General features: G+C 40.8%; 1 pseudogene across 1 annotated transcript; it reads right to left on the reverse strand.

Moving 5' to 3' along the window:
* Nucleotides 1-4865: 4865 nt before the first annotated feature.
* LOC308244136 (FMR1-interacting protein NUFIP1-like) lies at nt 4866-6337 on the reverse strand (annotated as a pseudogene). Its single transcript has one exon. The product of its transcript is annotated as an FMR1-interacting protein NUFIP1-like (transcript).
* Between the last annotated feature and the right edge of the window lie 409 nt (nt 6338-6746).

Here is a 6746-nt window from a genome sequence, read left to right on the forward strand (position 1 = left end):
ATGGAACTATGTCAAAATAAAAAGACTCTGCACAGCAAAAGTAACCATCAACGATATGAAAAGAGAGCCCACTGCATTGGAGAACATATATGCCAATGATAAGTCTGATAAAGGGTTAATTTCAAAAATACATAAGGAACTCATACAACTTAACAAAAGGAAGACAAACAACCCAATTAAAAATGGACAAAGGATCTAAACAAAGTAGACGTACAAAAGGCCAAGAGACATAAGAAAAAGTGCTCAAAGTGACTAATCATCTAAGAGATGCAAATTAAAATGACAATGAGGTGTCACCTCAAACCTGTCAGAATAGCTACCACCAACAAATCAACAAATGACAAGTGCTGGCGAAGATACGGAGAAAAGGGAACACTGCTGGTGGGAATGCATACTGGTGCAGCTACTGTGCAAAATAGTATGGAGTGTCCTCAGAAAATTAAATATGGAACTGCCATATGAGCCAGTGATACCATTTCTAGGAATATATTCTAAGAAACCCGAAATAACAATCAGAAAGCATATACCTACACCCCTATGTTCATGGAAGTGCAATTTATAATAGCTAAGATTTGGAAACAGCCTATGTGCCTATGAGTGGAATAAAAACCTGTGATACATCTACAGAATGTAGTACTACACAGCTGTAAAAAAGAAAGAACTCTTACCATTTGCAGCAGCATGGATGGACCTGGAGAGCATTATGCTGAGAGACATAAACCAGTCAGAGAAAGGTAAGTATCACATGATCTCACGCATATGTGGAATCTAATGAACAAAATAAACTGATGAACAAAAATAGATCTGGAGACAAAGAAGCATCAAACAGACGGTTAAAACTCAGATGGAAAGCAGGGGAGGATGGGTGGGTGTGAAGAGATCAACCAAATGGACACAGACAATAGGGTGATGAAGGCCTGGTGTGCGGGAGGGGGCGGGCTGGGAGAGGTCAATGGAGAAAAAAGGGAACATACGTAATACTTTCAACAATAGTGATTTAAAAAACAAACAAACAAACAAATAGTGGAGTTCAGCCTCTCTCTTTGAGAATATTAGTGAAGCTCAAAGGATTAGCAGGCAAGTTCCTTGGACTCTCTCTTAGAGAGTCTGAGAAAGGCCCAAGACTGAGCCAGCCTTAGCCCTGGGCCTCTCTCTTAGAGTTTGAATAAAGCAAGAAGTAACCCTAGAAGCTAAGCTCCATAGAGACCCTGGCTCTCCAAAGAACTGGGGGAGGCTCCATTTCCAGTCTCTGATTGAGGTCCATCTTGGCATCACTGGTGGCTTCCATCCCCTCTTTAGACTAAAGCAGCACTAGCTAAGATGAACTAATATTTATAATTACAGCACGGGACTGTAATTGCCCTGAAGATAGGCTCTAATTGGTCACAAAGAATTATCTCAGGTGCTTAACCATTGGCTATCAAGTTACCATGCAACCTGAACTATGCATAATGACCTGGGTGTGATGTCTATCATGGGGTCACAAAGAAAAAGACAACATCAGCTTAAAGTAGCCCATACAAGATTGAACCCGGGGGGATCAAAGCGGTTATATAGAGGTGGTCCAAATTCCCACCAGCCCTACTGCCAACAATGAATCCTTCTCTCAGCCTAGACCTGTGGACTCATGGAAGGCTCCATTGACCTTTTGGCAGACGAAGGAACGTCGAGGCCTGGGTACCAATGATTTTGCATGAATTTGATGACCCATCAGCAAGTGCACTGCTGCCGCATCGCCGACCCTCTCTGGACATTCGTGAAGGATTGTGGGTAGTGAAACCTTTACAATAGGCGGATTTTGGGGCTATTCATCTCCACATTCAATTTGCAGGGATGACAAATGACCCGATGTGTAAGGAGATACTGATTCATGGTGTTGGTCATTATTATTTTTTTTTTGACTGTCAGACACAGCCAAGGCAGTGCTTCATTTCTTAGAAAACAAGAAAGAATGAAAATAAAACTCTGCACAATACACCTTAAAGCAATGATTAACATCTCTGAAGCTATGGCGGTCCACGACAGTAGCCTAAGAGTCTGAATTTATTTATGTATTTAAGGCCCATGGAATTTGCATGCTAACTAGTGGTAAACTGCAGACTAAGTCATATTTTAGAATATCAGCTCAATTTATAATATTGGTTACTTCATCCTAATGAGGTGAATTGAGTTAGGAATAACATCTTTGAATAGTATAAAAGTTAAACTGAGTTCCTAAACTCAGGCAAGGCTTTATTCATTTTTACAGCAAATCCTTTAGCATTTCTTGCATTGCTGGTTTGGTGGTAATAAATTCCCTTAGTCCTTTTTTGTCTGTGAAGCTCCTGATTTCACCTTCAATTTTGATTGACAGCCTTGCTGGGTACAGTATTCTTGGATTCAGACCCTTCCTTTGCATGACTTTGTATATTTAATTCCATTCCCTTCTGGCCTGATGAGTTTCTGTTGAGAAATCAGTTGCTAGTCTGATGGGGGTTCCTTTGTATGTAACTTTCTGTCTCTCTCTGGCCGCTTTTAAGATTCTTACTTTGTCGTTGGTGTTTGCCAATTTAATTATAATGTGCCTTGGCGTCGGTCTTTTGGGGTTCCTTTTTGCTTGGGACTCTGTGAGCTTCTTGGACTTGTATGGGTTTTTTCTTCCCTATATCAGGGAAATTTTCTGTCATTATTTCTTCAAAGAGGTTTTCTATTCCTTGCTCAGCTTCCTTTCCTTCTGGAACCCCTATTATGAGGATGTTGTTTTGTTTCGTGTTGTCCCAAAATTCCCTTAGGCTCTCCTCCTGCTTTTTAATTTTTTTCTCTAGAAGCTTCTCTACTTGGGTATTTTTTCCCATCTTGTCTTCTAGCTCACTGATGCGGTCCTCTGCTTCTTCTAGTCTACTCTTGATGCTTTCTATTGAGTTCTTTACAGCAGCGATGTCATTTTTCATTTCTTCTTGGTTCTTCTTCATTTCCTCTTGGTTCTTACTCATATTGTCGAATTTGTCTTCCATTCTTTTCAGCCACCTTATGACCATTTCTCTGAATTCTTTTTCTGGAAGGTTGCTTGCCTCCATTTCGTTTACTTCCTTTTCTGGTGATGCCTGCTTTTCTTTCATATGTGGGCTGTTTCTTTGTCTCCCCATGATCTCTCTTCTCTGGGTGTCTGGTTATGTAGTTCTCTCTCTCCTTTCCGTGGTGGAGTGTAGAGCTCCTCTGAACCCGTGTGTTTGCACCAATTGGGGAGCGTTGTTCTGGGGCTCGCAGCTGTTCCGTGGGTGCCGCAGTTGTGGATTCTTAGGCTTCCGATAAGCTCCACTTTCCAGATCAAGATGGCGCAGACTCCGCGTCCAAGCCCACAGCTCCGGGAGGGGACCCAGCCGCAGTTGGTGCTGCCAGGTCAGGGGAACCCCGTCTAGCAGTCCCCCACCTTCTTCTGGAATTCAGCTGTCTCCCAACTTGCCAACAAACACTCCTTGTGTGACCCTCAGCTGTTCTTTCTTTCTGCTCCGGGACAAGGCTCGGAACACGTCTGTCTATTCCGCCGCCATTATTCCCTCTCCGCTTTATCCATTTTTATATGTTTAATCTATGCACAGTGGTGACACAGGTAAACATTCAACAGTATTATATTAACTGAATTAATGTACTGGGCAGATATTTTCCAAAATATGGGGCTCACTGGAGAAGGAGAATAAAAAAATCTGGGTGGTGGTTACAAGGTTGAGAAACTGATGTACACATGAATTTTAACCTCACGTCTACAATGTCACGCTGCCACAAGACAGGTGTTCCACGATTCAGGTAGCATCTTAAGACTTAGAGGAGCAACAAGAGGGCTGAGAGCTGTTATCAGTTTCCTGCCTTCCTTCTTGCAGGCAAGGCCCATGGACTTAGATAATTACAATGTCAGATAAAATTAATTTTTCAACTATAAAAACAGAATAATTTAAAAAAACCTGGCCCCTTTTAGCCACCCGTCAAAAGGGTAGAGCTCTAACTCAAGCAAGCACAGGTGACTAGAACATAAAATCAAAGTCTCTGTATTATGGAGGACAAAAAGATCTCAGTAACTTTTATTTAAAACATTTAAAAAAGATTCAATTACTACTTTCATAGGGTAAATTTTAACTAAACCTAAAACTGAGGTAACTATTTCACAAACTGTTTCTGCTATAAGAAATTATTTGAACCTCATCAAGTAGTATACTTACACTTTTTCATGAGGAAATTTAAAAAGGTCCAATTCTGAACCATACCAAAACAAGCACTTTAATTGAATCTAAATATACACAGAGGCCATATCAATATTACTATTTCAAACATTCAATATTTGAGCTACTTAAGTAGTGGCAATAGGTGAATTTCAAAATGTTCTTTTAAATAAACTAAAAATGTAAATCTCAAGACTTTCTATTACATTAATTTAACCTGGTTTATTTTTAAAATATTTCCTCCTCCTGCAGTTAAAGAATACTCTCCTGCATTGAAAACAAAATAACTGTATCTCTGTCAATCTAACCTATAGCTTTGCTCAGCTGAATTAAACATTTTTAAAGCTTTATTCTTTACTACTACACCAGTATCCTCAATTCTTAACTGGTCCAACAGCAGATTTCCATACATGACAGCAATACATACAATATATACAAATAAAGAGAATTCTGCCAGCAATTCTGTTCAGTAACAATACAGAAGACACAGTATTAAAAATCAATTGTGTATTTATTTGCACAGATTCAAAGAAAAGAATTGAAAATCCAACATAGTATCATATGAAGCTTAGAATTCAATGACTATTCCACTTTAAAAATAAGTTTTCTCCAGTAACTTGAGCAGGTCTCTATTTTAAATGCTTCAGTTATGAGTGCTGAAACATCAGACACCTACATATCTTCAGTTTTCATAGAATTACTATTAAGTCCAAAAAAAAGTCTTTTTTTTTTTTTGGATGATGTACCGAACACACTGCAAAATCACATTTTTTTCATGTCGAATGTCTGGAGCTAAAAGCATTTCCAGGAGATATGGATGATGTGTTCTTGGTTCAAATAAAGCATGATTGTTGTGATAATCTTTTTTTCCTCTTAGGGTTTGTCTTTTTGAAATTTTTCTTTTGGTGCCTGGCTTCTGAGAAATTTTTAACATTTGCTTTAACATCTTGATTTGGTCCCTTAGGAGCATCACTATGAAGAACCTGGTCTTCTGCCAGAACATCTGCTTTGGTCTTAATGGGAGTTCCTTCTGGCTCACTCTCTGACCCTGAGAGACTGCCTTAGTTGTTCATTAATGAGCACAGGTCTGGTGTCACTTCCTTGGGTATGACAGTACTTTGTGGTTTCTCCTCTTTATCAGACTCAGAATCAGTATTTACCAAAAACACTCAGAGGGTCTGCATTTGCCTCGGGTGGACCTTCAGGCTTCGAATCAACCAAGCAAATGCCTGATCTGATGGCTGCTCTCTGTCCAGCAGTCATTTTCCCACTTGTGATGTCTGCCAGAACTTCTGATCTTTGCCATCTGTGAATGTCTAGACATTCCCTTCATCTTACCAAACTGTATTGTCGTCAATACTGCACCTATCTTTTCCTTTTCAAGTTTTAACTTCTTCTTCCTTTCAATATTGGCCAGAGTTGGGTAGTTTTTTCTTCTTTCTTCTCTCCATTTTTCAATCTCCTCTGGAGTATCTAACTTGATCTTCTTCATACCAGGAGCATGCATATTTCTCCAGTGGAATTGGACAATCGTCTCATGTGCACTAAAAGAGCAACCTACTTCCGGACACTTCATATGTTCAGACATGTGTTTATCATGCTTTTCTTGATTTTTGAAACCACGATCACAGGTATCACAAAAAATAGTGGAAAACTGGTTCTTTTCATTTTTAATGTTTTCTACTGGGAGGGAAGTTGAAGTCAGTAAACTTTGCATCATATTGTTGTGGAAAATAAGAATGTTTAACCAGAGTGTTGTGGGATGTCTGATGCGGAGGAAAACTGCTAGGAGACGGTCTCCAGTGCCAAGATGTGGAAGCCTGGAAACTCCAGGAAGGCTGGCCGTTGATCTGAGGCTGAGAATTAAGGCGGGACTGGGTGTCGAAAAGGGTCTGGGTCCCGGGAAGAACCTGAGGCGCCTCAGGGAGCGCCTGGATCTCCGTGGGGGGCTGCGTATACCAGGCAGACTGTGACCCCACGGCGGGAGGCAGCGATGAAGGCGGCGGTGGCGGCGGCAACATGGCCCAGAGCATCCATTTGTGCTGCAGCGGGACTGTGTCCTTCAGAGGCCCCAACGTGGGGATCCGCTCAGGGGCTAGAAACCACCCCGCGGGAGTCACGAACCCATTAGCCGTCTCAGCCATGCTAACCTCAGGCCGGTGCTGGCCATTATTTTGCAAAATTAAGGACATGAAGGAAACATGATTGGAAGATCCTTCACAATGACATTGGGCATAAGTTTGTTGGACAGTTCTCACTTAATGGGCAAAAATATACAAGGATATTTGTGTCTCCTATACTGTTGCTCACAGTAAATTCTCACAGTTGAGTATTTCGTTAGTCAAGAGAATAAAGTGGCACATTCTATATTTTTCCTCATCTATGGACTATAAAACCACACACAAAAGAAAGAAAGAAACAAACAAAATATCTTCTATACAGCCCAAATCATGGTGGTTACAAGAAAAGGAAAAGCCTGAGAAAGGATAAGGACGGTCTTGAAAAAGACAGAGGAGACCACACTTTCCTTGTGAGCACATAACACGGTGTGCC

This window comes from Plecotus auritus (assembly GCF_963455305.1).
Source record: "Plecotus auritus genome assembly, chromosome: 3".
Taxonomy (NCBI): Eukaryota; Metazoa; Chordata; class Mammalia; order Chiroptera; family Vespertilionidae; genus Plecotus; species Plecotus auritus.